A 25,659-nucleotide genomic window follows, 5' to 3' on the forward strand; every position below is an offset into this window, starting at 1 on the left:
CATTGAAATTTTGAATTGTTACAACTTTTAGGCTTTGAAGACTTGCAATTGCATAATGGGGCAACTTTAATTTAGTTATGATGACTAATTAAGGGTGAGTAAATTTTGATTTGATTTGAAAAATTCGATAAAAAAATCAAATTTCAAATTAAACAATTCGAGTTATTCGATTTAATCAAGTTATTCAGATCAACTCAAATAAAAAAATTAAAATTTTTAGTTTAACTCGAATATGAATTACACGTTTCGAGTTATTCGAAAATCCGAATACGAAAATGTAAATTTACGTCGTATTGATAAATGTTTATATTTTTTAAAGTTAAAAGTTAAAAGTCAAAACCATTAACTTAAAAGGTAAAATTATTTCGTTTTGATAAATGTTTACCTATTAAGTTACAATGCAAAACCATTATATTGTTTATATAGTTAAATAATCTTGTACTTCGTCTACCAGTTAAATAATCAGCCCATATAAACGCAATATTGAGTATAAATAATAGGATTCGTTAATTCGACTTGAAATTTTTTGACTCGATTTGATTTGATTTAAAAAAATTTAAATTGATTTCGATTGCTAAAATAAGATTTGTTAACTCGACTAATTCAAAATTTTTTAACTCAATTCGATCGAATACTCACCCCTGTCTCTAATTGTGATGGTGAGTATAGATATAATCTTATTAACTTCGGAAGTTGTAGTATTGTTTAATTTATACATAAAAAATAGTTATTGCCTCGTTATGCACTTTATTAGACAAATAGAAATAATATATCAACATAAAATTTAAAAGAATATAAATTTTTTTTCTAGAGAATTTAATTAAGTTTATTATGTATATAAATATTTTAAATATTTTAAAATAATTAATTTTTTATTTAATAAATTATTCTCATACTTTTATATCAACATTTTCATGACTAAATTAATAATTTAGGAGTTTATTTAACTAAAAAAAATAAGAGTTTATTTATACAAAATCTAATAATTTAAGGGTATTTTTAATATATTATCCTTTTTATAAAATTTATAATGGGAGTTAAAAGAAAATTGATTAAAAAGTGTTTATAAATAGTTGAAGTAAAATTGTTTGGCCTAAAAAAATAAATTATTTTGATTAGCTCTCATTTGATTAATTTTTTTCGAGAAATTATGTCTTATTATTTAAAAAGATTTTACTTAATTTCTTATATAAGTTAGAGAATTAATTTACTTCAAAATAAAATAAATCTTTTTGTTTTATAAAAAGGTTACTTAATTACTTTTGTTGATGACTTTTTTTTTCTATCCTATCTTGTGAGGACTATTTTTTATAGTATGATTTTTTGACGTGACATGTTAGGGGTAACTAAATAATATGTATAATAATATGTTATTTCTCTTAAGCTTGACACATACCCTTAGAGATATTTGTACTTAAATCTCACGGTATGTTAGGTAGTGTCGCAAGGTGCCGAGTTACTCCATAAAGCTGGCAAGTTGGAAGGTTAAAAAATTGGTGAGTGGCAAGTCATATTCCCTTGTTTGGGTCGGACTTCTGACGAGGACAAATTAAATCTCAAGTCGGGTCGTGATACATTTTATATCAACTTTCAAAGAAGTTACCAAATTTTTATAAAAAAAAATTACCAACTTAAAAATCATCAAATATTTTTTAATTTATTAAATTTAAAACACATGATAAATGTGTAAAATTCTATTAGCTTTATTTATTTATTTTCAATGAAAGTTTTATCTTATTCAAAAAGAAAGTTTATCTTATTATCTATTTTTAAAAGTATTTAAGCAATTTCTAAATCGGAAAAGTGAAAATGACATGAATCGTGAGATTCCTCCGTTAACCGCCACCTGTCATTCTCCGTTATACCGTAGACTCCCCCAAATAAAAACTCCCGAAACTGTTTTGCCCTCCATTTTCCCGAGAAAATTACCCCTAGCTAGCAAAGTTTCCCGAGAAAATGATTCGATCGGCGTGAAAAAGAACACTCTAACCGGGCGAGATCCAGTACCATGAGGTCGATCTATGATCCCTTTTTAAACTTACAGAATCGAAAGCTTTCCTCTTCAATTATTTCATGGAAAATCGAGAACAAGCCCGAGTCAAAACCCTAATTACCGACCCGAAGAAAATCAATGCTGCACATGAAAATGTGCAACTAATTGAATGGGAAGATTTCGACAACGAGCTAGCTAGATTGTGGAGTTTAACTTCTGCCCTTAAGGAAGCTAATGAGAAGAAACAAAGTCTTCAAGAGAAACTCCAGTCACTAATTCAGGTAATGCTTTTTTTTTCTGATTAAAATTAGGTTATCTTTGTGTTTGAAAATTATGTTATTTTAGCAAACCAATTTTGGGTTTTTGAACATAAGCTGAATTTGGGTAGAGGAAAAAAAAAGGGGTGTTTGAAGGGAAAGGGAAACTGGGAATATATTTGTTAATTGGGGGGTAATGACTTGAGTGAAAAGGTAAAAGGGATATTGTTGAAATTTCAGAAACTTGGAGTAGTAATCCAATTTATATGCTACTGTTTTTCCTGATTTAGAAAATAAGGGAAAGGAAAAAGAAGAATAAATTTTCTAAAATAGTTGGATCAAGTGATCAACAATTGAAACAAAGTTTTTCTGGATCCTTAATGTAGTAATATTGTTTACTAATTTTATATGTAGTTGTAGAGAGCAAGGACCCGTAATATGCTATAATTTTAGCTTTCATGCTCAATGTTGCTATTCTGAAATATAGTAGGATTATTGTTTACCTAATTTGCTGGTTTTACCTCTTGTTCCGGGAACCGATATGCATGATATGGATCACTGTTTCACATTGAACTGGATCATCGTGGTAGAAGTCCCAATTCCCTGAACTTGCCGAGCTATGAATCAAGTTGAAGTTATAGTTTTTTCATTTTACATAATGTTCCCTCACTGAAGTTTTCAGCTGTGTTTGATTGATAAGTGGTATGCTATTTAGTTGTAGAGTGCAAAGAAAATAGATTTCTGGTGTCTGCACCTAAATTACTTACTAGGTTGGGCGGTATAGGTTGTGAAATTGTTAAAGCCAATCATTTCAGTTTGAAATATAATGATTTCTGTTGGGTTGCTCAAATGCTTTAGCAAGAACACGAGACAGAAAAATTGTCAATTAAGCTTTACTGGGATAAAGGGCGATGATAATTGTGTCGGTGAATGGAACTTTTCCCTTACAAAATCTTAAATATTCAATCTGCGTATTCTTTTTAGTCCCAAAAATAACAATGTCAATTCGCATCAGTTCCCTTATCCTTCATTTAGTTTCATTTTGCTCTTCTACTGTAAGAATAAGTAAATTGTTTCCCTTCTTATGTCCTTATTTTTGGAAATTGAGATTTTTGAGCTCTTTTCTACCGTCTCAAAAAGTTGACATGGCAGTCACTGTTTATTTGGCCGGATGCCCGGGCTTTAATGGGCTAAAGCCAAAGCTTATTTCGAGATTTGTTGCTGTTTGTACCAGATGGATTTATTGTTTCAATTCATTTTTTTTTCCTTTTCAGATTTTTTTTCCAGTTTTCTGTTTTATAGGGCTCTTAAAGTGTTTCATGTTGTCCATTTAAAGGCGTTTAAGAATTGCATTTGCATTCTTCTATGTTTATTTTACTTTTACTAGATATTGCACGTTGAATTGTTAAAGCCATATGACACTTCAAGGGGACCTGGTGAGTGATAATTTAGTTTTGTCTTCTGTGACCTAATTAATTGGCCCACTGATTAATGGGTGGGAACATGCTGTGCAGGTAAAAAATGAGTCTTTGAATAAACTGAACGAGCTTGAGGAAATGCGTGAGAGACTCGAGGCAAGGAAAGTAGTTATGGCAAACATGTCAACTCATTGCAAAGTTGCAACAGAGGATGCTAAAAAACAGGAGGAAATGCTTAGTACTGAAGTAAGATCATTGTTGGTTGCTGGTACCTCTCTTTCTGTAGCAAGGAAGTGATTACAGGTGAAGCATTTTTATTCTAGCTTAAATTAGCTTTGGAATTTCATTTTTATATTATCATGAATTCTGAATTTATGATATATTTCAAGGTTTCTTCTTATTCAGCTTTAGATGTTATATATTCTCCTCTCGGATCAATAAGACCTCTCTCTTTGCACCTCCACCCCCTGTGAAGGTGGTTGAGGGGCTTAGATGAGATGATTCTCATTCTATGAATTCCTTTGCATAGTCAAGGGTTATCCCCTTCTTGCTCTCCTACTTCTTTGTATCTTTTGTTAGATAGTTGGTTGGTAGTCTTGCATGCGTGGCATGATTGATTATATGTTGTTTTTATCACAGAAGCAAATAGATTACTCACTGAAGAAAGGGGTTGTGTTAAACTTAAAAATGTGCAAAGGAAGCTTCGAGCAAGGCAACAATATATGATATCACAGTTTCATTATTGTATCCTGTAAAGATCTTGGTTGGACCTGCACAGGAGCAAGAACTTGAGTCCTATTCTAGCAGTAGTAGATTAGGTAATGTGCTAGTAGTTTTGGATTGCTAATGCTTTGCAATAAAGCCAACATATGGTCAGTGTCGTCAAGGCATGCGCCTAGGCATGCCTACGCCTTAGTTTTATACAACCAAACGCCTTGGACCCTTCCAGGTGAGGTCCATTTGATCAAGCGTATGCCTGGTGCACCTAGGCACACTTTTTTGTAAGGCAATGGGCATTAGAAAAAGCCTGCCTTGTTGAATTTCTCAATATTTTATTTTATTTTTTACTGTTTTCATTTGATACACCTTTACTAATAAGAAAGGGATAATATCAAACTCTATAATTCTCAATATTTGAGCATTCACCATAAAAATTTTGCAAGTTTTGTGGATAAACCAGACCACACTTTAGAGTTTACTATATATCTTAAAACTTTTATGTTGTAGACACACAGACTTGCAAAAACTCTCACTATATGTATTGCGCTTTACTGCACTCAGGCTAGCGCTTCCTTTTGTGCCTTGTGCTTGAGGCAATATAAAGGTTAGCACCTAGAATGCGCCTTGCGCCCTAGACAACACCGCATATGGTTTTAATTAGCAGCCAGTCTCCTCGTTTTGAAATCCATGTCTTTCCTGTTTAGTTTGTGGTTTATTTTTATAATCTTAATTAACATTTATCCTCTCACTTATATCATCGAGAACCCGTTGTGATGCTTGTTATATTTCCTCCTACGTTTTCTTTTTTGTTCTTGAGATTTTGGATGTTCAAAATGGTTTGAGGAAAACTTTACCAACAATAGCAGCTTCTTTCTCTTGAACATTCCTTCTTGCAACACTGGGAATATCTATAAATGGCATGCCTGGATATCCATATCCTTTGATATCAAATATGGTTGGTCCAATATGATGTTTTACTAGGGGAGAATAAAATGAGTTATTTTTGTCAACTGGACAAGTCTTTTATGATTCCTAAACAGCTTAGGGAGTACCATTACCTATCACTTGACTCTTCTTTTGGTTATGATGGTGTATTCAGTTATTCCTTTTTAGAATCTACTATTCAATTCTCCTCATATCAAAACAATTTTTTTTGCTCTTGAATATTATGAACTTTTTACATATCTCTTACTTTCATGATTATATTTTTTTGAATTTTGTTTTGACTTTCACAAAGAGGTGGTGTCTGGTGATGTATTGATATGAAGTTCCTTTGTTCCTATCTTCACTAGGGAATCCTTCTGCATCAAAGCCCGTCAATCAAGGATCGTTGCAATTTTAGGTCTGAATCTCACCTTGCTTCCTTTTACAAAGATGAGTTTTTTCACTGACAAAAAGGAGGTTCAGAGATCTGCAACTGCCTTGGGATTGTTGCACATGTGCGTTCTATTTCTTCTGTGAAGTTATCATTTATTACTGAATTTGTTTTTTCTGATAATATCAAGCTGTGGATATCAAGTTTTTTGACCTACCACCTACAATCCCTTGTTGCTTGAAGATGCTGTAGTAATTTTTAATTGCTAGGATGGTAATATGGTATAGTGGGCTGCATCTTGATTGCTTGTTTCTCATGCTGAGGCTATAATTTTAATCATACCTATTATTGTTTCTTGTTTCCTGTTATTTCATCATTTGCAGGCTGTTTCACTAATTGCATCCTATTTACAAGTTCCCTTGCGTTATCCTCTGCGCTTGGGTGGTTCTCGCTCATATATTAATGACCATGCGTCTTCAATAGACCCTGCATCTTCTGATTTGTCATTGGATACAACACTTTCAGCAAATGTAAAGCTGGCAGAATTTCCGCTGTTTTTAGAAGGTCAAGACACGACAAGAGCAGCATATGCTGTGTTCTTGTTAAACAAGGTAAGCTTTTGCATATTAGTAATTCTTTTTCCAAGATGAATTATTCTCCTTTGGCATTTTTATGTATAGTATTGGATTCAAATGGTCTGCAAAGTTAGCTTGTCAATGCTCTTCAATCCACAGGTTGGAAAAACAGTGCATGTTTGTTCGTCAGCATTTACAGCTCATTTTATGTCATTGATAGTGGATAATCTTGCTTCCATCATCATTAATATCATGGTTGAATTGTTTGGAAGATATTTGATTTACAATATCTAGGTTCTTGTGATAGACACTTAAGACTATTGTAAGGCCCAATTTTATGCCCAGGCCCGAATATTAAAACAAGATAAACAACAGTCCAATTACAAAGGAAAATAACAAGCCCAATGTAGCCCATGGCCCGAAACCAAAAATTAAAAACCCAGCCCAGACAACATTAACATTTTCGGCAGAAAGATGCCCCCAAACCCTAGCGCCGCATGCCTCGCGTGGCCTCCTCGTCTGCCACGCCCAGCTCTCCATGCCACCATGTCGGCCACCTGCTCCTCTGTCCACCATGCCTGCACCTCCATCGTGCCATCCCATGCAAGAGACAAAACAGAAACAATAGGAAATTAGATGAAAATGGGTTATAAAACCCGAATAAAAATGGTATCAGGGGTTTTTTTTTTTTTTCTTTTTTTTTGTTGTTTTTTGGCATTTTAATACAAAAAAACAGAAGCTAGATTTTAAAAAAAATACATAGATCTCGTACTGAGATACAAGCATTCGGGAAAAAGAAAGGCAAACGGAAAAGGTTACTTTTTTTTCATTTTTTTCGATTTCTATATACATATCTATACTTTTTTATTAATATAAACCTAAAATCTATACATTCTAAGACCAAGAATAAATAACAAAAAAAATAAAAAAATATAAAAATTTTACCTTTCCGGCCACCGCGTGCGGTGGCCTGCGCTGCGCCGGCGAGCCTCCGGTGGCCGTCCGGTGACCCCCCCTGGCCGGAATTGCTCCGGCTCCCCTCTCCTCTCTCCCTTTTCTTTTTTTTTCCCTCGCGTTATAAATGATTTTTTTGGTTTTTTTGACTTTTATAGGGGTCAAAACGCACCGTTTTGGGGGTTAAATAATGAAACGACGTCGTTTTGAACACGGTCGGTCGACCCGACCCGCACCAGGAGATCCGCGTGTTTTTCTTTGAAGGGCTATTGCACTTTAGCCCTTCCGCTTTCTGGAGTTTACAATTAAGGTTTTTTATTTTTAATTTGGCCCATGTGTTGCCCCGATTCATTTGGTCCCCCACGTGCGCGCGTTTTAATATGGGTTATTGCGCTTTTGACCCTCCAAGTTGCATTGTGTTACAATTAAGTCCTTTTCTTTGTTTTCATTTCAAATTGGCCCCACAACTTTGCTTTCAATTCAATTTTAGTCCTTTTTTGTTGATTTTATATCTTTATTAAATATCCTTGTTATTTTTATATTATTATATTATTATTATTATGTATTAGTATATATTTTTATTATGTACGTGTATACCTATATATATTCTCATATTTAATTTTTTATTTCACTTTATTTTAATATTTTATTAATGTTATGTTTGTTTCTTTTATATTCCATGTTATCTTATTATTATTCTTATTATTTTTATTAGTTTATGCTTTGTCATATATTTATATATTTATAATACGTGTATATACTTGATATATTTGTATATACCTCGGTAATATTATTACTAGTTTTCAATATACGCATATATTACCTAAATATTTTAGTATTATGTAAATATTTTAACATTATATTATATATGTATTTATATATTACGTATGTACATATACCTTTTAATATTATATTTTTATTACGTAAATATTATTTTAAATACTGTATTGTATATATATATATCCTTAGTACCACGTTACATATATATTGTGTATATACTTGTTTCTTACCCTTATTATATTCATTGTTAATACATTTATTTTTTATACATATATACGTACCCTTTTTATAATATTATTTTTTACACATATGTATATATTTATCTATGTTTTCATATTCTATAATTATATGTTTCTTATTTCATGGCTTAAAATTATACATGTATATACATTTTTACATAATTGTATTTATTGTCATCATTGTTATTTGGTGTTTGTTTATTTATTCGTGTACACTTATGCTTTTTTTTAAATGTTAGTTCTATTTATTTATTTGTATGCTTGTTTATGTAATCGCCTCGTCATTTCATTTTGCCTATTGTATTGTTGTTACTCACTTTACTTTGCTCACCTTGTCGTATTCGTTATTGTTTTGTCAAGCATTACACAAACATCAAAAGGAATTTTTTCTAAATAAGGCGATATTTCGCGTTTGGAAATCGAGAAAACGTGCCCTAACGTGCTGGGTTTCGATTTCTCGTTCGACTAAATAGCCAAATATCCTCTTAAAGCTTCAAAGTGTGGTTTCATTAAACTATAAGATGATCTTGGTTTCGATGGTTTAGAGTATCGTGTCCTAACGTGCTGGATGTGATATTCCTTCGGAACAAGAGAATCTTATATTTTAATTCACGTTATCAGAATTTCTTTTAAGGATCGTATTTTTAAACTCTTCAAATTTTCAATTTTCGACACTAAGACACTAATTAATCAACTAGGTACCAATTTTGGGCGTATCGAGGGTGCTAATCCTTCCTCGTGCGTAACCGACTCCCGAACTCATTTTTCTGAATTTCGTAGACCAAAATCGTTGTTTTAATAAAATTAAATCATTTATTAAAAACAACCACATTTTGAGGTGACCCGATCACACATCGTCAAAAAGGATTGGTGGTGACTCCCGTTTTCATTCTTTTTTCAAAATCCAAGTCGACCCCGTTTTCATCAAAAAAATGGTGTCAACAGCTTGGCGACTCCACTGGGGAACGAAAGAGAGTCAAGCCACGTGTTGATTATTTCTTGTCTTTTTGTTGAAAGTGGAAAATTGATTTAAATTTACGATCCTTCATTGCATCTCTTTTGTTTTGAGTTATTTTTTTATCGTGTTCTTATTTTATTTTATACCTCTGCACATTGCATTGCATGATCGCTGGTCATACCTTTTAAGTGGGAGTGAGAAACTACGCCTTCGTGAGGTTTTCACCTCGCATGGGATAGTGAATCGCTTCCGGGATACATCCGTACCTATGTCTTCGTAAGATTTTCATCTCCGCATGGCCATAGGGAAATGTATTCCCCTGAACTGAACTCGGTCCATGAGCCTATAATGGGTAAGGATCGAGGAATCTGCTGGTTCAGGTACCCTTACTTTAGAACCAAACCACATATAGCGAGCCGTAAGAACCCACCGAGATAGAGCTATTCCAACCCTAGCGCTTACCGAATAATGCTTTATTTATTATTGTTTACTTTAAATCCTAGCTCTGATTTGCTTTGTTTGTGATTGCGTGGCATTTTCATTTCAAAAGAGGTGTCGATTCACGTTCAGTATAGATAGAAAGCTTATCATGGAAAAGAGGTTTCTTAATAAAGTAGAAGACAATGCAGCTGTACGATGTGGGCTGAGACGATGTGGAGAGAGAAAGGCGATAGTCTTGCAGAAGGGTACGTATCAGAGTTATGGGACTTCACCCGTATCAGCGTAATCCAAAATGATCTTCGAGAAATAAAGGAAATATGGGATCAATGGGACGATGGGACCAAGCAGATATTTTACTGTGACTACGGGGACTTGCCTTACCTACTTGGTGTCAAAGTGGACAAGCATTTATTCCGAGCCCTAGCCCAGTTTTAGAATCCTGCTTACAGTTGTTTCACTTTTGGAAAAGTGGACTTGGTGCCCACCATGGAAGAATATACGACCTTGCTTCGGTGTCCAAAGATTCAAATTGACAAGGCCTATTCTAGAGCTGCTAGTGTCCCGACATTATTAAAAAAATTGATGAGCATTACAGGGATGAGCGAACAGTGGGTCGCTGCCCGAATCCAACAGAAAGGAGACAGTAAATGCGTTCCTTGGAAAAGCTTGCGAGATTTAGTATTAGCACACCCTGATGTGAAGAAAAGAGTGGATGTCTTCGCTCTAGGTATCTATGGATTGGTAACTTTCCCTAGAGCTTTAGGGCACGTAGATGAGGCCGTCTCTGATTTGTTCGATCGGCTTAGTAAAGGAGTCACGCCCATCCCGGCAATCTTAGCAGAAACCTTCAGATCTCTAAGTGCATGTCGAATAGCAGGGGAGGGAAGGTTCATCGGATGCGCACAGCTACTATTAGTGTGGTTCCATAGTCACTTTTGGAAGGTGGAAAATGTCTCCTATCGAGTCTTCTCAGAAGACTATTCCCCATTGAAGGAACAAGTTGCTACACCAAGACGAGACGACATCACGGAAGAGAAGTGGATGACGATTCTCCAAAATCTTCAGGAGGATGACGTTGAATGGAAAGCTCCTTGGATGGTACCCGACGAGATCCTGTATCGATGTGGGGATTTCGACTGGGTCCCTTTATTCGAATTTGGGGAGCTGTCGGTTATGCCCCTTTACTCGTATTAAGACAATATAGATCGAGACAGTTCATACCAGCAACACAAGGGCTGGCTCAATGTGAGTTTTCTTATAAGGATGAAAACTACAAGAGAAAAACTCGAGAAATATCTAACGCTTGGAAACAGGTTCACCGAATGAAAAGATTTACCGTAGGAGCGATGACAACTTCAGAATATTATGGGTGGTGGAGTAAAAGAGTCAATGACAACATCCCTAAGCCGAGGGAAGATTGCGTTCAGTCTATAGAGGAGCATCTACAAGTAGTTCCGTCAGATTAGAGATCATCAAACGAGACTTTGAGAAAAGAAATTCTGAGTTGGGAAAGAGGATAGAACAGCTAGAAGAAGAAAGAGTGCATTTGGGATTAGACATCGATATCCACAAGCTAGAAGCCGAGAAATTAAGGAAGGGAAAGAACAAGCTGAAGAGGATTTGGATAGTCTAAAAACAGATTACAAGAAGCTGCGATTGTCAATGAGAACTGTCGGTCTGGGTAAAACGTCAGAGCAATGGCGCAAGAGATCAATGAGGAAAAGAATAGGGCCGATCAGTGGGAAAAGAAATTTCAAGATGCTTGAGCTCGAGAAAACGCTTTGGAAAGGAGTTTGTTAGAGTGCCGAAATGAGAAGGCAGGATTAAAGGCCAAGGTGGCAGAGCTAGAAAAGTCACTTCACTCGTACCGTAGTCGCAACTCCATGATCGAATTAAGAGCAAGCTTAAATAAGATCGAAGAACTGAAGGAAAGGTAGAGGAGCTTGAGGACGCATTACACAATTCTGAGCTACGAATGGAGCTTCTTGAGAGGAGTAATGATCAATGGCAAGAGCAATTCCATCATTCTCAAAGTCAGATTAGAGATAGAGATTACGTTATGGGCGAAGTTGTGACTCAAGTGCGGGAAGTGGCTGATCATCTGCAAACATTAGCAGTTCAGGCCGATGTATTGAGTTTAAAATATGAGTCAGAATCAAGCCGAGGTCGAGATTTAGCTTGGCTTCTTAGGAAGGTTAAGGCTTTGGGTATAAAGGCGAAGCCGTATATGTAATTTATTTTATGTAAAGAAATTTGCTTTCTAGTTGAGTTTTCTCATACATTTGCATTACATCTCATAAAATGACCCTAATAAAATTAAATTATGACAGTTACCCTGGAAACCAACAAAAATCTAATCAAATATCACTACGGTACTCGTCGCCAAACAAAAGCAATGGATCAAAGGTTGGAAAGATTGGAACAGTTGCAACGAGAGATGCAAGATCAGATGCATGAACGACTGGAAAAAATCCAGTAGGACATGTTAGAATCCCAGAACACCGTGATGAACCAATTAAAGCAGTTATTGGCTGGAGGAATAACAAAGGAAAAGACCCCGTAATGATGCGGGGAGAATCACGATGACCCTGTTTATCCTCCAGGTTTCACCCCAACTAACATCCAAGCACAACCAGAGGTGTACCCACAGAGGTACCAGTTACCATAGACCTCAATATCTGGCTGGTACCTCGGTACCAGTACATTTTCAAATGGGCTCGGGTTTAATCCCGGGGATAATCCCACTAATCCGGTGGTCCCGGACCTCGATGACGTGGCAGAAACAGAAAAAACAAGAATGAACCTGCCAAAACAACTGGAGGACCGATGTAGATGGTTAGAGGAAAAATTTAGAGCCATGGAGAACATCGACTGTCATCGCGGGGTTGACGTCAATGATCTGAGTTTGGTCCCTGATTTAGTACTCCCACCTAAGTTCAAAATGCCGGAATTCGAAAAATATAATGGGACTAGTTGTCCTGAAGCTCATATAACTATGTTCTGTCGAAGAATGACAGGATACGTCAACAATGATCAGCTGTTAATCCACTGCTTCCAGGACAGTTTGATCGGATCTGCAGCCAAATGGTACAACCAACTGAGTCGTGCTAAAGTTAGTTCATGGAGAGACTTGGCACAAGCTTTTATGAAGCAATACAGTCATGTAACGGATATAACACCCGATCGAATTACGTTACAAAACATGGAAAAAAAGCCTAGCGAGAATTTCAGGCAATACGCCCAACGATGGAGAGAAGTGGCAACACAAGTCCAGCCACCCCTTTTGGAAAAAGAGGTCACCATGTTGTTTATCAACACTTTGAAAGCCCCGTTCATCAACCACATGTTGGGGAGTGCTACCAAGAGCTTCTCGGATATGGTAATGTCTGGTGAAATGATTGAGAACGCGGTAAGGAGCGGTAAATTGACACGGGGGAAAACTTCAAAAGACCAGCCCCAAGGAAAAAAGAGGGCGAAGTAAACAACGTATGCACATATAGCAAAGCCATTCAAAATCGATTACTGTTGGCCCTCCAAAAATGATAACCACTAGTCACCAAGCCCCCTCAAGGCAGGAACCCAACACGAGGCCTAACACAAGGACTAACACAGAGAGACTTCAATTCACGCCCATTCCAATAACATACGGGGAACTGTATCAGAAGTTATTTGATGCACACATAGTATCTCCATTTTATCTAGAGCCCATGCAACATCCATATCCCAAATGGTATGACGCGAATGCCCAATGTGAATACCATGCAGGGATACCGGGCACTCAATTGAGAACTGCACTGGGTTTAAAAAGGCGGTGGAAAGGTTCATTAAGATGGGGATTGTGAAGTTTGACAACCCATTAGGACCAATGTAGCAGCGAATCCGTTACCCGATCATGCTGATAAAGGGGAAACGCAATAATCGAAGGTGGAGAAAGAGAATCAAAACTGACATTGCAGAGATAAAAACCCCATTGAGTTGGGTTGGAGACAAATGATAGAAGGAGGTCTCATCAAACAAGATTCAAAAGAAAGGCCCGAAGGAACGAAGACGTACTGCGAGTTTCATGCTGAAGAAGACCATGACATTCAAAACTGCACTGAATTCAAGGCCATGTTACAAAATCTGATGAACAACAAAGAGTTAGAATTTTATGAAGAGATCAAAGGACTTGAAAAGGAGAAGTTTATGCCTCAGAGGAGGGGCCTACGAGAAAGACCCAAATCACCCGGTGGTGATTATTTCAAGGCCAACAAGCACAGGATCTGGAATACAACTGGCGCCAAGGGTCATAATCCAAAAACCTGTAGCCTTTCCTTACAAGGATAGCAAAAAGGTTCCTTAGAATTATGACTGCAATGTGATGATCACGGGAGAGGAGAACCCGATAAATGCTTCAGAAGAGGGTAATGACGCAGGCTTCTATACGCGTAGTGGAAAACGTTGCGACCCGGGAAATGCAAAAAGGGGGCCTATAAAAGGAAAAGCCTTGGCGGTTGAACAAGATAAAACGAAGACGACCGGAATTGAACCGCATATTAATACACCGGTGACTGAAAATGAGGCTAGAGAATTCTTAAAATTCTTGAAGCATAGCGAGTATAGCGTGGTGGAACAACTGCATAAGCAACCGGCTCGCATCTCAGTGCTCGAGTTACTTCTAAGTTCAGAGACACATCGTAATACGTTAGTAAAAGTGCTAAATGAAACTTATGTCGTTAAAGATATCTCAGTGGACAAATTGGATCACCTGGTTAACAATATAAATGCCGATAACTTCATCTTCTTCAACGATGATGAGATCTCGCCAGGCGGTATGGGATCTACCAAGGCCTTGCACATCACTGCCCGTTGCAAGGGGTGTATACTACCGGTGGTACTCGTGACAATGGATCGGCCCTGAATGTTTTACCCCTGTCCACATTAAACAGGCTACCTGTGGATAGTTCTCACATGAAATTATGCCAAAATATAGTGAGAGCATTTGATGGCACTGAGAGAAAAGTGATGGGAAGAATCGAGATACCTCTATTGATTGGTCCATTCTGCAGGGCTGTACCATCGTCACTTCACCAAAAGTTAAATGGTGTAGAGGGTAGATTGGTGACTATAGGTGCAGAAGAAGACATCATTGCATCAGTCACCGATGATATGCCATACATAGAGGCTGATAGTGAAGCGATAGAATGTTCATTCCGATCATTGGAATTCGTAAATGCCATATTTGTCATTGAGATGAGCAAAATCCCAGAGCCTAAGATATCCAAAGCTACGTCAATGAGCTTAACGGTGGGAAAGGGAGCATTGTCTGGAAGAGGATTTGAAAAATACCTCCAGGGAAGGGTCAGAGTACCGATCCTAGTTAACAAACAGGACCGTTATGGTTTGGGATATAAGCCTATTGCGAGGGAAAGGAGGAAGGAGATGGAGAAAAGGCAAGAAAGGAGAAGAGTACATTTGGGCGGGATAGAAGCCAAGTGGGGACCGATAACCTTTCCTCATATATCTAAGACTTTTGTTTCAGGGGAATTGTCCACCCTGAAGAGAAGGATGAGGTTACAGAAGGAAGGATTGAGAGGTTGGACATCAATGCCATATCCGCGGAAGAAAGGGTGGAAAGGAATTTATCGGGCATTCGTCCTTACGAACCTGGAAGTGTTCCGAATAACTGGACTGCAGAAGAGATCCCTGTAACATTTAGAACTAATTCAGAGTAATATTCAGAACACTTGTTGCCCTAAGCCTGGGGGTGATAAGAATTTTTTGTAAAAGGCACATGTTCAAAATCTAATTTCAGTGAAAACTTATCATTCAGTTTCATCTTGAGCAAGTATTCTTTCATTCTTTTCATTCCCTTTATAATCATAATATGCATACAAGTATTCTTAGATCCTTTTATTTGGGCCTCCATTTGTTCCAATAATAGGTCTTCAGATATCAACGAGATGAGCGACTCTGTTACTAATTCAGAGTCTCTATTTGAGCAAGACATGAGTATAGATGATCCTCAAGATTTTGAAGGTGACCAAGACAGCGTTTTATCTCCGGATTTGTTAAGAATGATGAAAGAAGAAGAAAAACAAATTATACCTTATAAGGAATCAGTAGAAGTTGTGACCTTAGAAGAGGGCAGAGAGGTAAAAATTGGCGCTTGCATTGCCAAGGAAACAAGGCAAGACCTTGTTGAGTTGCTTCAAGAGTTTAAAGATGTCTTCGCGTGGTCCTACCAAGATATGCCAGGGTTAAGTACTGATATCGTGGTACACCGATTGCCTATAAAGGAAGAATGCAAACCAGTCCAACAAAAGCTCCGAAGGATGAGGCCTGATGTCTTGCTAAAAATAAAGGAAGAAGTTAAGAAGCAATTTGATGCTGGTTTCTTACAGGTGGTCAAGTACTCAGAATGGGTAGCCAATATAGTCCCTGTTCCTAAGAAAGATGGGAAGGTGCGAATGTGTGTGGACTACAGAGACTTGAACAAAGTCAGCCCAAAAGATAATTTCCCACTTCCTCATATCGATACCTTGGTAGACAACACGGCCGGATACTCACTGTTCTCTTTCATAGATGGTTTCTCCGGGTACAACCAAATTAAGATGCTTTCTGAAGACAGGGAGAAGACCACATTCATAACGATGTGGGGGACGTTTTGTTATAAAGTGATGCCTTTTGGATTGAAAAATGCGGGAGCAACGTATCAGAGAGCCATGGTAGCATTATTCCATGATATGATGCATAAAGAGATAGAAGTTTATGTTGATGACATGATCGCAAAATCCAGAACAGAAAGGGAACACGTGCAAGTTCTGAGAAAACTGTTTCTGAGGTTAAGGAAGTTCCAGCTAAAACTTAACCCAGCCAAGTGTACTTTCGGGGCTAGATCAGGAAAATTGCTAGGATTCTTAGTCAGCGAAAAGGGAATTGAAATTGACCCAGACAAAGTTAAGGCCATACAAGAATTACCTCCGCCAAGTACTCAAAAAGAAGTTCGGGGTTTCCTAGGAAGACTAAATTACATCGCTCGATTCATTTCACAATTAACCGAGAAATGTGACCCCATATTCCGTCTTCTTAGGAAACACAATCCAGGTGTATGGGATGAGGAGTGCCAGAAAACTTTCGAAAGAGTTAAACATTACTTGTCCAACGCCCCAGTACTGATACCACCTTGCCCTGACAAACCATTGATACTATACTTGGCAGTATTTGAGAATTCCATGGGGTGCGTGCTCGGCCAACATGATGAGTCAGGACGAAAGGAAAGAGTGATCTACTATCTCAGTAAAAAGTTCACTGAATGCGAAACGAGGTATTCGCCAATTGAAAAATTATGTTGCGCATTGGTTTGGACTACTCGAAGATTGAGACAATACATGTTGTACCATACGACTTGGTTAATCTCAAAGGTAGACCCTCTGAAATACATGATGGAGTCAACTGCTCTAAACGGAAGGATGGCCCGATGGCAAATTCTACTATCTGAATTTGACATAACCTATGTGAATTGAAAGGCTGTAAAAGGGAGCGCGATAGCAGATTTTCTAGCAAGTAGAGCCCTGGACGATTATGAGCCTTTGAACTTTGATTTCCAAATGAGGATCTGATGTATGTGGCAACTACTGAAGCAAGCACACAAGAAGGCAATACTTGGAAATTAAATTTTGACGGAGCCTCAAATGCCATGGGCAACGGGATTGGGGCAGTCTTGGTATCTCCAAACGGTGATCATTATCCTTTCACCAGTAAACTAGATTTTGATTGCACAAATAACATGGCGGAATATGAAGCATGTATCATGGGAATCCGCGCGGCTATGGAACGCAAAATCAAGGTACTTGAGGTATATGGGAATTCGGCATTGGTAATTTATCAGCTCAAAGGCGAATGGGAAACAAGAGAACCTAAGTTGATTAGTTACCGAAGGATAGTCCTAGAATTGATTGAGGAGTTTGACGACATCACTTTTTGTTATCTTCCACGAGACGAGAATCAGATGGCCGACGCTTTAGCTACATTGGCTTCCATTATCAAAGTAAATAGACCAGAGGATGTGAAGCCTATCCAAATGAGCATTTATGATGCTTCAGCCCACTGTTGTAACATTGACGAAGAAGAAGAAAAGGACGACAACCCTTGGTATCAGGATATATTGCGATACGTAAAAAATCGTGAATACCCAAACCAAGCAACTGAGAATGACAAGAGAATGTTGAGGAGGCTGGCCAGTGATTACGTCTTAGATGGAGAGATCCTGTACAAAAGAGGAAAAGATCAGGTGCTGTTAAGATATGTGGACGCTATGGAGGCCAAACAGATCTTGGAAGAAGTCCATGATGGTATTTGTGGAACACACGCTAACGGTTTCACAATGGCCAGACAAATCATGAGATTTGGATATTATTGGTCTACCATGGAAGGAGACTGCATCAAATATGCTAAGAAGTGCCATAAATGCCAGATTTACGGAGACAAAATCCATATGCCTCTATCACCTCTTCACGTCATGCCTTCCCCATGACCTTTCTCCATGTGGGGCATGGACGTCATTGGGCCGATATCGCCAAAGGCTTCAAACGGACATCGTTTCATTTTTGTAGTGATTGACTACTTTACTAAGTGGGTAGAGGCTACTTCTTACACCAACGTCACAAAGGCAGCTGCCAGTAAGTTTTTAAAGAAGGAAATCATATGTCGGTATGGAATGCCCGAAAGGATTATATCTGACAACGCATTAAATTTGAATAATAGCACGATAGCAGAAGTTTGTAGTCAATTCAATATCAAGCACCACAACTCATCGCCATACCGTCCAAAGATGAATGGTGCGGTGGAGGCAGCCAATAAAAATATCAAAAGGATTGTGGGGAAAATGACTGAGACCTATAGAGATTGGCACGAGAAGTTGCCATCCGCCCTCTATGCTTATCGAACGTCCGTCAGGACTTCTACCGGGGCAACACCATTCTCTTTGGTTTATGGAATAGAGGCAGTGCTACCAATTGAGGTTGAAATTCCCTCCCTCTGAGTTTTTTCAGAACTAAAGTTAGACGAAGCAGAATGGGTCTAATCCCGATATGATCAGCTGAACTTGATTAAGGAAAGGAGGTTAAGAGCTATCCGTCATGGTCAAATGTACCAGAAACGAATGATGCGAGCTTACAATAAGAAAGTTCGTCCTAGAAACTTCTATGAAGGGGACTTGGTACTGAAGAAGATCCTTCCCATACAAAAAGACTTCAGAGGAAAGTGGATGCCAAATTGAGAGGGACCTTATGTAGTAAAAAAGGCCTTTTCAGGAGGGGCATTAATTTTAACTGGGATGGATGGCAAAAGCTTGCCCAATCCTGTGAATTCGGATTCAGTGAAGAGGTACTTTGCCTAAAAAAAAAAAGAGGAGAGGCCAAGGCGAAAACCCGCAAAGGGCACCTTGAGACCAAAGGGGTTTTGAATTGAAAACCCAGGAACGGGCAATTCAAATTTTCGATCAAGGATGAGGCATAAAGTAGTTTTCGATCAAAGATGGGGCATCAACAAAGCCTTCTAGGACTTCTAAACACATATCAAGTTCAAAAGGGTCCTTAAGAAGTTTGGGGCAGAGAAGCTCATGCTACGATATCTGGGGCACTTATTTCCATTTTATTCATTTTCTGTATTTTTGACAAAATACATCATCTTGATTAATTTATTCTCGTTTTGTATTCTAGCAACATTTGTTATCTTGATTAATTTGTTCATTCAGAGCTTTGCTCTCAGCAAATTTTCATCTTATCCGTTGTGATAATCTTTTTCATCTTATTCATCTCGTATCTCAGCAAATTTTCTATCTTGATTTGTTTGTTTAGAGCTTTGCTCTCAACAAAATTCCATTTTGTCCATTTTGATAATCTTTTTCAAGCATTTTTCATTGAAATAACGATTAATGGACTGACAATACACATGCAGAAGGAGTTCTGCATATTACTCTGAAAGTTTCTAAATAATACGATGACCTGAAACAGGACTATTGTTTAGAACTAACCAAACCTAAGGGTTGGAAACATTTGAGAAATGATAGTCTAAATAGCGTTTATTTCTTTAGGTTTTCTGTCAAAGGTACTGGCTGAACAAGAAGGCATCAGTGATAGAACCTTGATGAACAATGAAGAATGACAACCTAAGCATTAAAAATGGATCATTCTCATGACATTCTACAAATATAATACATACACATCTAGTTAGGAGCATTTGATTCATTCTGATCATGTCATCCTAAACACTAGGCGTAAATAGGTCCTATCTTCCTATATTGGTAGGAAGTGGATCAAAGATGCAGATCTTGTCTTCCCATATTGGTGGCGAAGTAGATCGTAGAGAGCAGATCTTGTCTTCATGTATTGGCGTGAAGTAAATCAAAGATAACAGATCCTATCTTCCTATATTGGTAGGAAGTGGATCGAAGATGCAGATCTTGTCTTCCTATATTGGTGGCGAAGTAGATCGCAGAAAGCAGATCTTGCCTTCATGTATTGGCGTGAAGTAGATCGAAGGTAGCAGATCCTATCTTCCTATATTGGTAGGAAGTGGATCGAAGATGCAGATCTTGTCTTCCCATATTGGTGGCGAAGTAGATCGCAGAAAGCAGATCTTGTCTTCATGTATTGGCGTGAAGTAGATCGAAGATAGCAGGTCCTGTCTTCCTATATTGGTAGGAAGTGGATTGACGATGCAGATCTTGTCTTCCCATACTGGTGGCAAAGTAGATCGAAGAAAGCAGATCTTATCTTCATGTATTGGCGTGAAGTAGATCGAAGATTGCAGATCTTGCCTTCCTGTATTTGGCAGCGAAGCAGATCGAAGATGACAGATTTTACCTCCCTGACTACAGTGGAGTACATTGAAGCCGATAACTCTATCTCCCTGTATTTGGCAGTGGAATAGATTGAAGATCAAAGATGGCAGATTTTACCTCCCTGTGACTACAGTGGAGTACATTGAAGCTGATAACTCTATCTCCCTGTATTTGACAGTGGAATAGATCGGAGATTATAGTCTTATCTCCCTAAGCAGTAGCGGAGCAGACGAAACCACAGTCTTATCTCCCAAAGTAGTAGTGAAGCAGACTAAAAACACAAATCTCATCCCCATGGAGTCGTAGCAGAGTAGATTGAAGCTATAAGGCGTATCTGAAGTTGCAGTAGAGCAGATCGAAGAATCATAAGACGCAGTGGACTAGAATGAGGCTTGAAGAAAGGAAGCACCAAAAGAAGTCAAAACTCGGTGAGCCCGGGCCAAATTGGCCTTTCTTAGTCTTTGCTCTGTTCTCGTTACACGATAACAAGCAAAGAGGGGCAGCTGTAAGGCCCAATTTTATGCCCAGGCCCGAATATTAAAACAAGATAAACAACAGTCCAATTACAAAGGAAAATAACAAGCCCAATGTAGCCCATGGCCCGAAACAAAAATTAAAAACCCAGCCCAGACAACATTAACATTTTCGGCAGAAAGATGCCCCCCAAAGCCTAGCGCCGCATGCCTCGCGTGGCCTCCTTGTCTGCCACGCCCAGCTCTCCATGCCACCATGTCGGCCACCTGCTCCTCTGTACCACCATGCCTCTGTCACCTCCATCGTGCCCATCCCATGCAAAGAGACAAAACAGAAACAATAGGAAATTAGATGAAAATGGGTTATAAAAACCCGAATCAAAAATTGTATCAGGGGGTTTTTTTTTCTTTCTTCTTTTTGTTTGTTTTTTGGCATTTTAATACAAAAAAACAGAAGCTAGAATTTTAAAAAAAATACATAGATCTCAGTACTGAGATAGCAAGCACTCGGGAAAAAGGAAAGGCAAACGGAAAAGGTTACCTTTTTGTTTTCATCCATTTTCTTTCGATTTCTATATACATATCTATACCTTTTTTATTAATATAAACCTAAAATCTATACATTCTAAGACCAAGAATAAATAACAAAAAAAATATAAAAAAAATATAAAAAATTTTACCTTTCCGGCCACCGCGTGCGGTGGCCGGCGCCGACGCCGGCGAGCCTCCGGTGGCCGTCCGGTGACCCCTCCCTTGGCCGGAAATCGCTCCGGGCTCCCCTCTCCTCTCTCCCTTTTCTTTTTTTTCCCTCAGCGTTACAAATGATTTTTTTTGAAGTTTTTTTTGACTTTTATAGGGGGTCAAAACGCACCGTTTTGGACCCCCGGTTTAAATAAATGAAACGACGTCGTTTTGAACACGGGTCGGGTCGACTCGACCTGCACCAAGGAAGATCCGCGTGTTTTTTTCTTTGGAAGGGCTAATTGCACTTTTAGCCCTTCCGCCTTTCTGGGAGTTTACAATCAAGGTTTTTTTATTTTTAATTTGGCTCCATGGTGTTGCCCCGAATTCATTCTGGTCCCCCACGCTGCGCAGCGTTTTTAATACTTGGGTTTATTGCGCTTTTGACCCTCCAAGTTGCATGCGTGTTACAATTAAGTCCTTTTTCTTTGTTTTCATTTCAAATTGGCCCCACAACTTTGCTTTCAATTCAATTTTAGTCCTTTTTTGTTGATTTTTATATCTTTATTAAATATCCTTGTTATTTTTATATTATTAGTATTATTAGTATTACCATTATTATTATTATGTATTAGTATATATTTTTATTATGTACGTGTATACCTATATATATTCTCATATTTAATATTTTTATTTCACTTTATTTTAATATTTTATTAATGTTATGTTTGTTTCTTTTATATTCCAATGTTATCATTATTATTATTCTTATTATTTTTATTAGTTTATGCTTTTTCATATATTTATATATTTATAATACGTGTATATACTTGATATATTTGTATATACCTCGATAATATTATTACTAGTTTTCAATATACGCATATATTACCTAAATATTTTAGTATTATGTAAATATTTTAACATTATATTATATATGTATTTATATATTACGTATGTACATATACCTTTTAATATTATATTTTATATTACGTAAATATTATTTTAAATACTGTATTGTATATATATATCCTTAGTACCACGTTACATATATATTGTGTATATACTTGTTTTCTTACCCTTATTATATTCATTGTTAATACATTTATTTTTTTATACATATATACGTACCCTTTTTATAATATTATTTTTTACACATATGTATATATTTATCTATGTTTTCATATTCTATAATTTATATGCGTTTCTTATTTCATGGCTTAAAATTATACATGTATATACATTTTTACATAATTGTATTTATTGTCATCATTGTTATTTGGTGTTTGTTTATTTATTCGTGTACACTTATGCTTTTTTTTAAATGTTAGTTCTATTTATTTATTTGTATGCTTTGTTTATGTAATCGCCTCGTCATTTCATTTTGCCTATTGTATTGTTGTTACTCACTTTACTTTGCTCACCTTGTCGTATTCGTTATTGTTTTGTCAAGCATTAACACCAAACATCAAAAGGAAAATTTTTCTAAATAAGGTGATATTTCGCGTTTGGAAAATCGAGAAAACGTGCCCTAACGTGCTGGGTTTCGATTTCTCGTTCGACTAAATAGCCAAATATCCTCTTAAAGCTTCAAAGTGTGGTTTCATTAAACTATAAGATGATCTTGGTTTCGATGGTTTAGAGTATCGTGTCCTAACGTGCTGAATGTGATATTCCTTCGGAACAAGAGAATCTTATATTTCAATTCACGTTATCAGAATTTCTTTTAAGGATCGTATTTTTAAAACTCTTCAAATTTTCAATTTTCGACACTAAGACACTAATTAATCAACTAGGTACCAATTTTGGGCGTATCGAGGGTGCTAATCCTTCCTCATGTGTAACCGACTCCCGAACTCATTTTTCTGAATTTCGTAGACCAAAATCGTTGTTTTAATAAAATTAAATCATTTATTAAAAACAACCACATTTTGAGGTGACCCGATCACACCTCGTCAAAAAGGATTGGTGGCGACTCCCGTTTTCATTCTTTTTTCAAAATCCAAGTCGATCCCGTTTTCATCAAAAAAATGGTGTCAACAACTATCTATAAACTTCACCGGAAGATTAGGTGAAGGATTATCAACAAATTTGAAAAATGTGATGAAGTCCCACCATGCATCTAGAAGGAGGTCCAGCACTCGAATCCCATTCCCCATAACTAAAAACTATGTCACTGTGACTTGGTCATATCTCCATATCCATGTTCGAAGTCGGACATGGGTAGTTAAAGAAAAATGAAGAGTTGATGCATGATAGACTAAGGACTAGTTCAAAAGTGCGTTTAGAAAAAAGTGTTTTTGAAATGTGGTGCGGAAAAGTGTGTTTGTTAGTTTTTAGTGTTGTTCATTGCTGCCAAAAATTGCGGTTGAAAGTTAAAATGTCTATTTTAGACATGATGGTAGAAAGTAGAAAATTAGTGATGTTATATGATATTTAAATAATTTAATATAATGATACATGAAATATAACTTTTAAAAGTAATTAATATAAATTATTTGTAAAATTAATGATGTATAAAATATTTTGAAAAAAATTAAATATAATAATAAATAAGATTTAACAATTTAATATAATAATATATAAAATATAAATTAATCTAAGAGTATTTTTATAATTTTCACTTCGAAATGCAAAAGCCAAAAGCAGTAGGTTTTTGACTACAAAGCTATGTGTTCTTCATCACTTCTGCAGTGTAAAAACACTTTTAACCCAAAAAGGCTTTTTCACCACAGTAGAAATAGAAAAAGGAAGGACCAAACATTTTTTCTACCCTGTTTTTGTCTCCTCTTTGAAAATACTTTCCAAAAAGTTTTATTATTTTTTTTCTGTTTACAATGCCTTAAATGCAAATTCCTTATAGAGTGCTTTCTTTTGATCCACTTGCATCATTGTAATAAGTTTGCATTGCCTTTTAACTTTCTATGTTGATTATCTTTTATTAAGTTTTCTGTTGGATCTTATGGTCAAATTCCTTTACATTATGTATGTTAATTTGCTTAGCCCTGATAAATGTTAGATATAGGGTTATCAGCTAATTAGGAAAGACTGTGATGATAGTCACACCTTACATCCAAAAGCAAAGCTTTTTACATGTGTATGTAAGGTTGCTAAGCAAATCTGATGAGCCTTCACTGATGTTTTCAGGTTATGTTTATGTTCCTTTTCGGCAAAGAACATTATCGAGATCACAGTATTTTGATTGCCTTTTGCTTGTTATGTTATTCGTTCTGAAAAGCTTGCATAATCTTTACTGTGATTGCAGGATATAGAGCAACTTTTGAATTTCATCGGTGTAAAGAGTTTAGGACCACGACATGTTCTTGCAAATTTGAAGGAGCTTCTAAGGTCTGTCCAGTCTTCAGAATATATAGATACCTGAATTAATTTTGATTTTGTAGGATCAACTATAATTAGCTACTTATTACAGTATGAATAGACAACCTGACCACCTTCACACACGACACATGTGCGGATTTTTTACCAATCCCATTTCATTAAAGAAAAAAAAAGAGCTTTAAAAAAGGATCACACTTTTTTGTTGTTTACAGAATCATAATGTTAATTAGAGTGGAATATTTCAGATTTCTGATGATGAGCATATTCTTGAGTATTGCAGTAAAAAAATGGGTGTGGAACTTATTTGAACTTTGAATGTATGTTTTGTTGGTGAGAAAATAAAGTTGATAAAGATTTGGTAAATAGAATAAAATACTATTTTTTATTAGAAAAATATTTGGTACACTGCCAATCGAGTTATAATTATCATGACACAATATTAAGGGTAAGTAAAACATGTCATATTACAAATAATAAAATTATAATGACTCGAATATACGAACATGTCAAAATTTATGTACAAAGAATTATTAACATGTAAATGTATATTACGGTATGCAAAAATAAGATAATTGCTTGTTTTTTAAATTGAATTGTTATAACATATTATACAAAATACATTGTGAATTAAAGCATAATATGAACATGATATCAAAATATTAAATTTTTTTTAAAATTTGATGATACGATT

The 25,659-nt window shown here is 36.6% G+C and overlaps 1 protein-coding gene and 1 pseudogene across 1 annotated transcript in view; one reads left to right on the top strand and one right to left on the bottom strand.

The window, feature by feature from the left end:
- LOC107942609 (receptor like protein 21) overlaps positions 1–25,659 on the bottom strand; it is a 170,246-nt gene that overhangs the window by 136,899 nt on the left and 7,688 nt on the right. The gene's annotated exons all lie outside the window — the stretch shown is intronic.
- LOC107942612 (UV radiation resistance-associated gene protein-like) lies at positions 1,893–25,277 on the top strand (annotated as a pseudogene).

Source organism: Gossypium hirsutum, chromosome D02 (assembly GCF_007990345.1).
Source record: "Gossypium hirsutum isolate 1008001.06 chromosome D02, Gossypium_hirsutum_v2.1, whole genome shotgun sequence".
NCBI lineage: Eukaryota > Viridiplantae > Streptophyta > Magnoliopsida > Malvales > Malvaceae > Gossypium > Gossypium hirsutum.